Source organism: Tenrec ecaudatus, unplaced genomic scaffold (genome assembly GCF_050624435.1).
Source record: "Tenrec ecaudatus isolate mTenEca1 unplaced genomic scaffold, mTenEca1.hap1 Scaffold_555, whole genome shotgun sequence".
Taxonomy (NCBI): Eukaryota; Metazoa; Chordata; class Mammalia; order Afrosoricida; family Tenrecidae; genus Tenrec; species Tenrec ecaudatus.
This window is the reverse complement of record NW_027459467.1, coordinates 1,348,307-1,362,989: the sequence shown is the minus strand read 5'-3', so window position 1 is coordinate 1,362,989 and position 14,683 is coordinate 1,348,307.

Genomic DNA, 14,683 nt, shown 5'->3' with positions numbered 1-14,683 from the left:
GAAATAAAGAGTTGTCCTGAGTCACATAAACCTCCACCGAGTGGTCTTTATGTGGCGCGGGAACATGCCGGTATAAGAGAATTCCGAAGAAGGCTGAACGTCCACAATTGAATGGTCATTGCCAGAAATGAAGTGGCAGCCGGATCAGACTGGGAAACCAGCTTCCATTAAACAATGAAGATATGAGAATCTGGTACGTCCACAATTCACGGTTTCCTTAGATCCATGAAATTCCGTGTTGAATTTTAGTCAGAAAATGAAAACTCCGGAGCCGCTGTTCAGCAGGCCCGGGTCTGGCTCCCAGAGGCACACTGGTGCTCCTCTAGAATTTGGATAAAAATCGTTTTCACTGGAATAAAGAACCTTGATCAAGCCAGGTGAGTCTTGACAATCGAAATTGCTGCGTTTGCCCGGTATACTGACAAGTACCCACCTGTGCTAGTCCATGGCGTATTCAGCACAGGAATCTGCATCGATTGAGCCAAGACAAAGGAAAGCTCAGGGAGGCAGCACCCGTGTAGAAAAGCATTTGTACTTCAAAGATGAGGCCAATGAGGTGAAAGGACAAAGCCATGGCAAACAGTTTTCATCATCGGCAGAATTTCACGGAGCAATATTGCTGGGAGAGAAAAGGCACCACCTGAGGGAGGCACGCTCAACAAAAATACCTAGGGCAGGAGCCGGGTTGCCCCCAGGCACTAGGCGTGTCAGGCCTCAGCATTGTAAGGAGAGTTCACTGAAGTCCCTGAGTGAAGTTTTCTCCGCTGTCTTACGTCTACGTTCCTAAAATTTACTCTGCGGTTTCTGATGATCCTGGCTTACGAACGGCCACCATTCACCGTTCTCCTTACACTCGTGCGTCTCCATCGGCCTCAAAAGAAAGGGAGGACACGCAACTGCTGGCAGGTAAATTCAGCAAAGTTTGTCACAACACAAAAGAGACAGCTCTGTGGTGACCCGTCTTCCACGGTAAAACATTTCCTAGCGAATAAGGAATCTTCACATCGCAATGACAATATGAGAGAATTGCCACCGATGGATTTGCCGCTGTGCCTACACATCATCTTAAGGCCATACAGTAGTGAAGCACGGGATCCCAGGCGCTTCACCCTTTACCCTAGACCAGTGAAACACTGTCTCTAAACATGCCCACATGCCTGTATCTGTGCCCGTTTAAAGTTAACGCTAAACCGAAATCTTCTGTCCCACTATTTTGCAGCATTTTAAAGAAGTACACTGGGAAAGATTTTTCTGCAAGGAAGGAACTGCAGGCGGCCTGGCTGAAATGAGAATATCATGCTGCACGAGCTCTTTGCCCTCAGATGTAGAAGTGTCATCAGTGGGCATCATAGAGAAACGGGACTTTAATAAGTGATCATCAACCTCTGTGAATTCCCTTTGTTCTAAACGCCTGAAATAAAGAGTTGTCCTGAGTCACATAAACCTCCACCGAGTGGTCTTTATGTGGCGCGGGAACATGCCGGTATAAGAGAATTCCGAAGAAGGCTGAACGTCCACAATTGAATGGTCATTGCCAGAAATGAAGTGGCAGCCGGATCAGACTGGGAAACCAGCTTCCATTAAACAATGAAGATATGAGAATCTGGTACGTCCACAATTCACGGTTTCCTTAGATCCATGAAATTCCGTGTTGAATTTTAGTCAGAAAATGAAAACTCCGGAGCCGCTGTTCAGCAGGCCCGGGTCTGGCTCCCAGAGGCACACTGGTGCTCCTCTAGAATTTGGATAAAAATCGTTTTCACTGGAATAAAGAACCTTGATCAAGCCAGGTGGGTCTTGACAATCGAAATTGCTGCGTTTGCCCGGTATACTGACAAGTACCCACCTGTGCTAGTCCATGGCGTATTCAGCACAGGAATCTGCATCGATTGAGCCAAGACAAAGGAAAGCTCAGGGAGGCAGCACCCGTGTAGAAAAGCATTTGTACTTCAAAGATGAGGCCAATGAGGTGAAAGGACAAAGCCATGGCAAACAGTTTTCATCATCGGCAGAATTTCACGGAGCAATATTGCTGGGAGAGAAAAGGCACCACCTGAGGGAGGCACGCTCAACAAAAATACCTAGGGCAGGAGCCGGGTTGCCCCCAGGCACTAGGCGTGTCAGGCCTCAGCATTGTAAGGAGAGTTCACTGAAGTCCCTGAGTGAAGTTTTCTCCGCTGTCCTACGTCTACGTTCCTAAAATTTACTCTGCGGTTTCTGATGATCCTGGCTTACGAACGGCCACCATTCACCGTTCTCCTTACACTCGTGCGTCTCCATCTGCCTTAAAAGAAAGGGAGGACACGCAACTGCTGGCAGGTAAATTCAGCAAAGTTTGTCTCAACACAAAAGAGACAGCTCTGTGGGGACCCGTCTTCCACGGTAAAACATTTCCTAGCGAATAAGGAATCTTCCCATCGCAATGACAATATGAGAGAATTGCCACCGATGGATTTGCCGCTGTGCCTACACATCATCTTGAGGCCATACAGTAGTGAAGCACGGGAACCCAGGCGCTTCACCCTTTACCCTAGACCAGTGAAACACTGTCTCTAAACATGCCCACATGCCTGTATCTGTGCCCGTTTAAAGTTAACGCTAAACCGAAATCTTCTGTCCCACTATTTTGCAGCATTTTAAAGAAGTACACTGGGAAAGATTTTTCTGCAAGGAAGGAACTGCAGGCGGCCTGGCTGAAATGAGAATATCATGCTGCACGAGCTCTTTGCCCTCAGATGTAGAAGTGTCATCAGTGGGCATCATAGAGAAACGGGACTTTAATAAGTGATCATCAACCTCTGTGAATTCCCTTTGTTCTAGACGCCTGAAATAAAGAGTTGTCCTGAGTCACATAAACCTCCACCGAGTGGTCTTCATGTGGCACGGGAATATGCCGGTATAAGAGAATTCCGAAGAAGGCTGAACGTCCACAATTGAATGGTCATTGCCAGAAATGAAGTGGCAGCCGGATCAGACTGGGAAACTTCAGCTTCCATTAGACAATGAAGATGTGAGAATCTGGTACGTCCACAATTCACGGTTTCCTTAGATCCACGAAATTCCGTGTTGAATTTTAGTCAGAAAATGAAAACTCCGGAGCCGCTGTTCAGCAGGCCCGGGTCTGGCTCCCAGAGGCACACTGGTGCTCCTCTAGAATTTGGATAAAAATCGTTTTCACTGGAATAAAGAACCTTGATCAAGCCAGGTGAGTCTTGACAATCGAAATTGCTGCGTTTGCCCGGTATACTGACAAGTACCCACCTGTGCTAGTCCATGGCGTATTCAGCACAGGAATCTGCATCGATTGAGCCAAGACAAAGGAAAGCTCAGGGAGGCAGCACCCGTGTAGAAAAGCATTTGTACTTCAAAGATGAGGCCAATGAGGTGAAAGGACAAAGCCATGGCAAACAGTTTTCATCATCGGCAGAATTTCACGGAGCAATATTGCTGGGAGAGAAAAGGCACCACCTGAGGGAGGCACGCTCAACAAAAATACCTAGGGCAGGAGCCGGGTTGCCCCCAGGCACTAGGCGTGTCAGGCCTCAGCATTGTAAGGAGAGTTCACTGAAGTCCCTGAGTGAAGTTTTCTCCGCTGTCCTACGTCTACGTTCCTAAAATTTACTCTGCGGTTTCTGATGATCCTGGCTTACGAACGGCCACCATTCACCGTTCTCCTTACACTCGTGCGTCTCCATCGGCCTCAAAAGAAAGGGAGGACACGCAACTGCTGGCAGGTAAATTCAGCAAAGTTTGTCACAACACAAAAGAGACAGCTCTGTGGTGACCCGTCTTCCACGGTAAAACATTTCCTAGCGAATAAGGAATCTTCACATCGCAATGACAATATGAGAGAATTGCCACCGATGGATTTGCCGCTGTGCCTACACATCATCTTAAGGCCATACAGTAGTGAAGCACGGGATCCCAGGCGCTTCACCCTTTACCCTAGACCAGTGAAACACTGTCTCTAAACATGCCCACATGCCTGTATCTGTGCCCGTTTAAAGTTAACGCTAAACCGAAATCTTCTGTCCCACTATTTTGCAGCATTTTAAAGAAGTACACTGGGAAAGATTTTTCTGCAAGGAAGGAACTGCAGGCGGCCTGGCTGAAATGAGAATATCATGCTGCACGAGCTCTTTGCCCTCAGATGTAGAAGTGTCATCAGTGGGCATCATAGAGAAACGGGACTTTAATAAGTGATCATCAACCTCTGTGAATTCCCTTTGTTCTAAACGCCTGAAATAAAGAGTTGTCCTGAGTCACATAAACCTCCACCGAGTGGTCTTTATGTGGCGCGGGAACATGCCGGTATAAGAGAATTCCGAAGAAGGCTGAACGTCCACAATTGAATGGTCATTGCCAGAAATGAAGTGGCAGCCGGATCAGACTGGGAAACCAGCTTCCATTAAACAATGAAGATATGAGAATCTGGTACGTCCACAATTCACGGTTTCCTTAGATCCATGAAATTCCGTGTTGAATTTTAGTCAGAAAATGAAAACTCCGGAGCCGCTGTTCAGCAGGCCCGGGTCTGGCTCCCAGAGGCACACTGGTGCTCCTCTAGAATTTGGATAAAAATCGTTTTCACTGGAATAAAGAACCTTGATCAAGCCAGGTGAGTCTTGACAATCGAAATTGCTGCGTTTGCCCGGTATACTGACAAGTACCCACCTGTGCTAGTCCATGGCGTATTCAGCACAGGAATCTGCATCGATTGAGCCAAGACAAAGGAAAGCTCAGGGAGGCAGCACCCGTGTAGAAAAGCATTTGTACTTCAAAGATGAGGCCAATGAGGTGAAAGGACAAAGCCATGGCAAACAGTTTTCATCATCGGCAGAATTTCACGGAGCAATATTGCTGGGAGAGAAAAGGCACCACCTGAGGGAGGCACGCTCAACAAAAATACCTAGGGCAGGAGCCGGGTTGCCCCCAGGCACTAGGCGTGTCAGGCCTCAGCATTGTAAGGAGAGTTCACTGAAGTCCCTGAGTGAAGTTTTCTCCGCTGTCCTACGTCTACGTTCCTAAAATTTACTCTGCGGTTTCTGATGATCCTGGCTTACGAACGGCCACCATTCACCGTTCTCCTTACACTCGTGCGTCTCCATCGGCCTCAAAAGAAAGGGAGGACACGCAACTGCTGGCAGGTAAATTCAGCAAAGTTTGTCACAACACAAAAGAGACAGCTCTGTGGTGACCCGTCTTCCACGGTAAAACATTTCCTAGCGAATAAGGAATCTTCACATCGCAATGACAATATGAGAGAATTGCCACCGATGGATTTGCCGCTGTGCCTACACATCATCTTAAGGCCATACAGTAGTGAAGCACGGGATCCCAGGCGCTTCACCCTTTACCCTAGACCAGTGAAACACTGTCTCTAAACATGCCCACATGCCTGTATCTGTGCCCGTTTAAAGTTAACGCTAAACCGAAATCTTCTGTCCCACTATTTTGCAGCATATTAAAGAAGTACACTGGGAAAGATTTTTCTGCAAGGAAGGAACTGCAGGCGGCCTGGCTGAAATGAGAATATCATGCTGCACGAGCTCTTTGCCCTCAGATGTAGAAGTGTCATCAGTGGGCATCATAGAGAAACGGGACTTTAATAAGTGATCATCAACCTCTGTGAATTCCCTTTGTTCTAAACGCCTGAAATAAAGAGTTGTCCTGAGTCACATAAACCTCCACCGAGTGGTCTTTATGTGGCGCGGGAACATGCCGGTATAAGAGAATTCCGAAGAAGGCTGAACGTCCACAATTGAATGGTCATTGCCAGAAATGAAGTGGCAGCCGGATCAGACTGGGAAACCAGCTTCCATTAAACAATGAAGATATGAGAATCTGGTACGTCCACAATTCACGGTTTCCTTAGATCCATGAAATTCCGTGTTGAATTTTAGTCAGAAAATGAAAACTCCGGAGCCGCTGTTCAGCAGGCCCGGGTCTGGCTCCCAGAGGCACACTGGTGCTCCTCTAGAATTTGGATAAAAATCGTTTTCACTGGAATAAAGAACCTTGATCAAGCCAGGTGGGTCTTGACAATCGAAATTGCTGCGTTTGCCCGGTATACTGACAAGTACCCACCTGTGCTAGTCCATGGCGTATTCAGCACAGGAATCTGCATCGATTGAGCCAAGACAAAGGAAAGCTCAGGGAGGCAGCACCCGTGTAGAAAAGCATTTGTACTTCAAAGATGAGGCCAATGAGGTGAAAGGACAAAGCCATGGCAAACAGTTTTCATCATCGGCAGAATTTCACGGAGCAATATTGCTGGGAGAGAAAAGGCACCACCTGAGGGAGGCACGCTCAACAAAACTACCTAGGGCAGGAGCCGGGTTGCCCCCAGGCACTAGGCGTGTCAGGCCTCAGCATTGTAAGGAGAGTTCACTGAAGTCCCTGAGTGAAGTTTTCTCCGCTGTCCTACGTCTACGTTCCTAAAATTTACTCTGCGGTTTCTGATGATCCTGGCTTACGAACGGCCACCATTCACCGTTCTCCTTACACTCGTGCGTCTCCATCGGCCTCAAAAGAAAGGGAGGACACGCAACTGCTGGCAGGTAAATTCAGCAAAGTTTGTCACAACACAAAAGAGACAGCTCTGTGGTGACCCGTCTTCCACGGTAAAACATTTCCTAGCGAATAAGGAATCTTCACATCGCAATGACAATATGAGAGAATTGCCACCGATGGATTTGCCGCTGTGCCTACACATCATCTTAAGGCCATACAGTAGTGAAGCACGGGATCCCAGGCGCTTCACCCTTTACCCTAGACCAGTGAAACACTGTCTCTAAACATGCCCACATGCCTGTATCTGTGCCCGTTTAAAGTTAACGCTAAACCGAAATCTTCTGTCCCACTATTTTGCAGCATTTTAAAGAAGTACACTGGGAAAGATTTTTCAGCAAGGATGGAACTGCAGGCGGCCTGGCTGAAATGAGAATATCATGCTGCACGAGCTCTTTGCCCTCAGATGTAGAAGTGTCATCAGTGGGCATCATAGAGAAACGGGACTTTAATAAGTGATCATCAACCTCTTCGAATTCCCTTTGTTCTAGACGCCTGAAATAAAGAGTTGTCCTGAGTCACATAAACCTCCACCGAGTGGTCTTCATGTGGCGCGGGAACATGCCGGTATAAGAGAATTCCGAAGAAGGCTGAACGTCCACAATTGAATGGTCATTGCCAGAAATGAAGTGGCAGCCGGATCAGACTGGGAAACTTCAGCTTCCATTAGACAATGAAGATGTGAGAATCTGGTACGTCCACAATTCACGGTTTCCTTAGATCCACGAAATTCCGTGTTGAATTTTAGTCAGAAAATGAAAACTCCAGAGCCGCTGTTCAGCAGGCCCGGGTCTAGCTCCCAGAGGCACACTGGTGCTCCTCTAGAATTTGGATAAAAATCGTTTTCACTGGAATAAAGAACCTTGATCAAGCCAGGTGGGTCTTGACAATCGAAATTGCTGCGTTTGCCCAGTATACTGACAAGAACCCACCTGTGCTAGTCCATGGCGTATTCAGCACAGGAATCTGCATCGATTGAGCCAAGACAAAGGAAAGCTCAGGGAAACAGCACCCGTGTAGAAAAGCATTTGTACTTCAAAGATGAGGCCAATGAGGTGAAAGGACAAAGCCATGGCAAACAGTTTTCATTATCGGCAGAATTTCACGGAGCAATATTGCTGGGAGAGAAAAGGCACCACCTGAGGGAGGCACGCTCAAAAAAACTATCTAGGGCAGGAGCCGGGTTGCCCCAAGGCACTAGGCGTGTCAGGCCTCAGCATTGTAAGGAGAGTTCACTGAAGTCCCTGAGTGAAGTTTTCTCCGCTGTCCTACGTCTACGTTCCTAAAATTTACTCTGCGGTTTCTGATGATCCTGGCTTACGAACGGCCACCATTCACCGTTCTCCTTACACTCGTGCGTCTCCATCGGCCTTAAAAGAAAGGGAGGACACGCAACTGCTGGCAGGTAAATTCAGCAAAGTTTGTCTCAACACAAAAGAGACAGGTCTGTGGTGACCCGTCTTCCACGGTAAAACATTTCCTAGCGAATAAGGAATCTTCCCATCGCAATGACAATATGAGAGAATTGCCACCGATGGATTTGCCGCTGTGCCTACACATCATCTTGAGGCCATACAGTAGTGAAGCACGGGATCCCAGGCGCTTCACCCTTTACCCTAGACCAGTGAAACACTGTCTCTAAACATGCCCACATGCCTGTATCTGTGCCCGTTTAAAGTTAACGCTAAACCGAAATCTTCTGTCCCACTATTTTGCAGCATTTTAAAGAAGTACACTGGGAAAGATTTTTCTGCAAGGAAGGAACTGCAGGCGGCCTGGCTGAAATGAGAATATCATGCTGCACGAGCTCTTTGCCCTCAGATGTAGAAGTGTCATCCGTGGGCATCATAGAGAAACGGAACTTTAATAAGTGATCATCAACCTCTTCGAATTCCCTTTGTTCTAGACGCCTGAAATAAAGAGTTGTCCTGAGTCACATAAACCTCCACCGAGTGGTCTTCATGTGGCGCGGGAACATGCCGGTATAAGAGAATTCCGAAGAAGGCTGAACGTCCACAATTGAATGGTCATTGCCAGAAATGAAGTGGCAGCCGGATCAGACTGGGAAACTTCAGCTTCCATTAGACAATGAAGATGTGAGAATCTGGTACGTCCACAATTCACGGTTTCCTTAGATCCACGAAATTCCGTGTTGAATATTAGTCAGAAAATGAAAACTCCGGAGCCGCTGTTCAGCAGGCCCGGGTCTAGCTCCCAGAGGCACACTGGTGCTCCTCTAGAATTTGGATAAAAATCGTTTTCACTGGAATAAAGAACCTTGATCAAGCCAGGTGGGTCTTGACAATCGAAATTGCTGCGTTTGCCCGGTATACTGACAAGAACCCACCTGTGCTAGTCCATGGCGTATTCAGCACAGGAATCTGCATCGATTGAGCCAAGACAAAGGAAAGCTCAGGGAAACAGCACCCGTGTAGAAAAGCATTTGTACTTCAAAGATGAGGCCAATGAGGTGAAAGGACAAAGCCATGGCAAACAGTTTTCATCATCGGCAGAATTTCACGGAGCAATATTGCTGGGAGAGAAAAGGCACCACCTGAGGGAGGCACGCTCAACAAAACTACCTAGGGCAGGAGCCGGGTTGCCCCCAGGCACTAGGCGTGTCAGGCCTCAGCATTGTAAGGAGAGTTCACTGAAGTCCCTGAGTGAAGTTTTCTCCGCTCTCCTACGTCTATGTTCCTAAAATTTACTCTGCGGTTTCTGATGATCCTGGCTTACGAAGGGCCACCATTCACCGTTCTCCTTACACTCGTGCGTCTCCATCGGCCTCAAAAGAAAGGGAGGACACGCAACTGCTGGCAGGTAAATTCAGCAAAGTTTGTCACAACACAAAAGAGACAGCTCTGTGGTGACCCGTCTTCCACGGTAAAACATTTCCTAGCGAATAAGGAATCTTCACATCGCAATGACAATATGAGAGAATTGCCACCGATGGATTTGCCGCTGTGCCTACACATCATCTTAAGGCCATACAGTAGTGAAGCACGGGATCCCAGGCGCTTCACCCTTTACCCTAGACCAGTGAAACACTGTCTCTAAACATGCCCACATGCCTGTATCTGTGCCCGTTTAAAGTTAACGCTAAACCGAAATCTTCTGTCCCACTATTTTGCAGCATTTTAAAGAAGTACACTGGGAAAGATTTTTCAGCAAGGATGGAACTGCAGGCGGCCTGGCTGAAATGAGAATATCATGCTGCACGAGCTCTTTGCCCTCAGATGTAGAAGTGTCATCAGTGGGCATCATAGAGAAACGGGACTTTAATAAGTGATCATCAACCTCTTCGAATTCCCTTTGTTCTAGACGCCTGAAATAAAGAGTTGTCCTGAGTCACATAAACCTCCACCGAGTGGTCTTCATGTGGCGCGGGAACATGCCGGTATAAGAGAATTCCGAAGAAGGCTGAACGTCCACAATTGAATGGTCATTGCCAGAAATGAAGTGGCAGCCGGATCAGACTGGGAAACTTCAGCTTCCATTAGACAATGAAGATGTGAGAATCTGGTACGTCCACAATTCACGGTTTCCTTAGATCCACGAAATTCCGTGTTGAATTTTAGTCAGAAAATGAAAACTCCAGAGCCGCTGTTCAGCAGGCCCGGGTCTAGCTCCCAGAGGCACACTGGTGCTCCTCTAGAATTTGGATAAAAATCGTTTTCACTGGAATAAAGAACCTTGATCAAGCCAGGTGGGTCTTGACAATCGAAATTGCTGCGTTTGCCCAGTATACTGACAAGAACCCACCTGTGCTAGTCCATGGCGTATTCAGCACAGGAATCTGCATCGATTGAGCCAAGACAAAGGAAAGCTCAGGGAAACAGCACCCGTGTAGAAAAGCATTTGTACTTCAAAGATGAGGCCAATGAGGTGAAAGGACAAAGCCATGGCAAACAGTTTTCATTATCGGCAGAATTTCACGGAGCAATATTGCTGGGAGAGAAAAGGCACCACCTGAGGGAGGCACGCTCAAAAAAACTATCTAGGGCAGGAGCCGGGTTGCCCCAAGGCACTAGGCGTGTCAGGCCTCAGCATTGTAAGGAGAGTTCACTGAAGTCCCTGAGTGAAGTTTTCTCCGCTGTCCTACGTCTACGTTCCTAAAATTTACTCTGCGGTTTCTGATGATCCTGGCTTACGAACGGCCACCATTCACCGTTCTCCTTACACTCGTGCGTCTCCATCGGCCTTAAAAGAAAGGGAGGACACGCAACTGCTGGCAGGTAAATTCAGCAAAGTTTGTCTCAACACAAAAGAGACAGGTCTGTGGTGACCCGTCTTCCACGGTAAAACATTTCCTAGCGAATAAGGAATCTTCCCATCGCAATGACAATATGAGAGAATTGCCACCGATGGATTTGCCGCTGTGCCTACACATCATCTTGAGGCCATACAGTAGTGAAGCACGGGATCCCAGGCGCTTCACCCTTTACCCTAGACCAGTGAAACACTGTCTCTAAACATGCCCACATGCCTGTATCTGTGCCCGTTTAAAGTTAACGCTAAACCGAAATCTTCTGTCCCACTATTTTGCAGCATTTTAAAGAAGTACACTGGGAAAGATTTTTCTGCAAGGAAGGAACTGCAGGCGGCCTGGCTGAAATGAGAATATCATGCTGCACGAGCTCTTTGCCCTCAGATGTAGAAGTGTCATCCGTGGGCATCATAGAGAAACGGAACTTTAATAAGTGATCATCAACCTCTTCGAATTCCCTTTGTTCTAGACGCCTGAAATAAAGAGTTGTCCTGAGTCACATAAACCTCCACCGAGTGGTCTTCATGTGGCGCGGGAACATGCCGGTATAAGAGAATTCCGAAGAAGGCTGAACGTCCACAATTGAATGGTCATTGCCAGAAATGAAGTGGCAGCCGGATCAGACTGGGAAACTTCAGCTTCCATTAGACAATGAAGATGTGAGAATCTGGTACGTCCACAATTCACGGTTTCCTTAGATCCACGAAATTCCGTGTTGAATATTAGTCAGAAAATGAAAACTCCGGAGCCGCTGTTCAGCAGGCCCGGGTCTAGCTCCCAGAGGCACACTGGTGCTCCTCTAGAATTTGGATAAAAATCGTTTTCACTGGAATAAAGAACCTTGATCAAGCCAGGTGGGTCTTGACAATCGAAATTGCTGCGTTTGCCCGGTATACTGACAAGAACCCACCTGTGCTAGTCCATGGCGTATTCAGCACAGGAATCTGCATCGATTGAGCCAAGACAAAGGAAAGCTCAGGGAAACAGCACCCGTGTAGAAAAGCATTTGTACTTCAAAGATGAGGCCAATGAGGTGAAAGGACAAAGCCATGGCAAACAGTTTTCATCATCGGCAGAATTTCACGGAGCAATATTGCTGGGAGAGAAAAGGCACCACCTGAGGGAGGCACGCTCAACAAAACTACCTAGGGCAGGAGCCGGGTTGCCCCCAGGCACTAGGCGTGTCAGGCCTCAGCATTGTAAGGAGAGTTCACTGAAGTCCCTGAGTGAAGTTTTCTCCGCTCTCCTACGTCTACGTTCCTAAAATTTACTCTGCGATTTCTGATGATCCTGGCTTACGAAGGGCCACCATTCACCGTTCTCCTTACACTCGTGCGTCTCCATCGGCCTTAAAAGAAAGGGAGGACACGCAACTGCTGGCAGGTAAATTCAGCAAAGTTTGTCTCAACACAAAAGAGACAGCTCTGTGGTGACCCGTCTTCCACGGTAAAACATTTCCTAGCGAATAAGGAATCTTCCCATCGCAATGACAATATGAGAGAATTGCCACCGATGGATTTGCCGCTGTGCCTCCACATCATCTTGAGGCCATACAGTAGTGAAGCACGGGAACCCAGGCGCTTCACCCTTTACCCTAGACCAGTGAAACACTGTCTCTAAACATGCCCACATGCCTGTATCTGTGCCCGTTTAAAGTTAACGCTAAACCGAAATCTTCTGTCCCACTATTTTGCAGCATTTTAAAGAAGTACACTGGGAAAGATTTTTCTGCAAGGAAGGAACTGCAGGCGGCCTGGCTGAAATGAGAATATCATGCTGCACGAGCTCTTTGCCCTCAGATGTAGAAGTGTCATCAGTGGGCATCATAGAGAAACGGGACTTTAATAAGTGATCATCAACCTCTGTGAATTCCCTTTGTTCTAAACGCCTGAAATAAAGAGTTGTCCTGAGTCACATAAACCTCCACCGAGTGGTCTTTATGTGGCGCGGGAACATGCCGGTATAAGAGAATTCCGAAGAAGGCTGAACGTCCACAATTGAATGGTCATTGCCAGAAATGAAGTGGCAGCCGGATCAGACTGGGAAACCAGCTTCCATTAGACAATGAAGATATGAGAATCTGGTACGTCCACAATTCACGGTTTCCTTAGATCCATGAAATTCCGTGTTGAATTTTAGTCAGAAAATGAAAACTCCGGAGCCGCTGTTCAGCAGGCCCGGGTCTGGCTCCCAGAGGCACACTGGTGCTCCTCTAGAATTTGGATAAAAATCGTTTTCACTAGAATAAAGAACCTTGATCAAGCCAGGTGGGTCTTGACAATCGAAATTGCTGCGTTTGCCCGGTATACTGACAAGTACCCACCTGTGCTAGTCCATGGCGTATTCAGCACAGGAATCTGCATCGATTGAGCCAAGACAAAGGAAAGCTCAGGGAGGCAGCACCCGTGTAGAAAAGCATTTGTACTTCAAAGATGAGGCCAATGAGGTGAAAGGACAAAGCCATGGCAAACAGTTTTCATCATCGGCAGAATTTCACGGAGCAATATTGCTGGGAGAGAAAAGGCACCACCTGAGGGAGGCACGCTCAACAAAAATACCTAGGGCAGGAGCCGGGTTGCCCCCAGGCACTAGGCGTGTCAGGCCTCAGCATTGTAAGGAGAGTTCACTGAAGTCCCTGAGTGAAGTTTTCTCCGCTGTCCTACGTCTACGTTCCTAAAATTTACTCTGCGGTTTCTGATGATCCTGGCTTACGAACGGCCACCATTCACCGTTCTCCTTACACTCGTGCGTCTCCATCTGCCTTAAAAGAAAGGGAGGACACGCAACTGCTGGCAGGTAAATTCAGCAAAGTTTGTCTCAACACAAAAGAGACAGCTCTGTGGGGACCCGTCTTCCACGGTAAAACATTTCCTAGCGAATAAGGAATCTTCCCATCGCAATGACAATATGAGAGAATTGCCACCGATGGATTTGCCGCTGTGCCTACACATCATCTTGAGGCCATACAGTAGTGAAGCACGGGAACCCAGGCGCTTCACCCTTTACCCTAGACCAGTGAAACACTGTCTCTAAACATGCCCACATGCCTGTATCTGTGCCCGTTTAAAGTTAACGCTAAACCGAAATCTTCTGTCCCACTATTTTGCAGCATTTTAAAGAAGTACACTGGGAAAGATTTTTCTGCAAGGAAGGAACTGCAGGCGGCCTGGCTGAAATGAGAATATCATGCTGCACGAGCTCTTTGCCCTCAGATGTAGAAGTGTCATCAGTGGGCATCATAGAGAAACGGGACTTTAATAAGTGATCATCAACCTCTGTGAATTCCCTTTGTTCTAGACGCCTGAAATAAAGAGTTGTCCTGAGTCACATAAACCTCCACCGAGTGGTCTTCATGTGGCACGGGAACATGCCGGTATAAGAGAATTCCGAAGAAGGCTGAACGTCCACAATTGAATGGTCATTGCCAGAAATGAAGTGGCAGCCGGATCAGACTGGGAAACTTCAGCTTCCATTAGACAATGAAGATGTGAGAATCTGGTACGTCCACAATTCACGGTTTCCTTAGATCCACGAAATTCCGTGTTGAATTTTAGTCAGAAAATGAAAACTCCGGAGCCGCTGTTCAGCAGGCCCGGGTCTGGCTCCCAGAGGCACACTGGTGCTCCTCTAGAATTTGGATAAAAATCGTTTTCACTGGAATAAAGAACCTTGATCAAGCCAGGTGAGTCTTGACAATCGAAATTGCTGCGTTTGCCCGGTATACTGACAAGTACCCACCTGTGCTAGTCCATGGCGTATTCAGCACAGGAATCTGCATCGATTGAGCCAAGACAAAGGAAAGCTCAGGGAGGCAGCACCCGTGTAGAAAAGCATTTGTACTTCAAA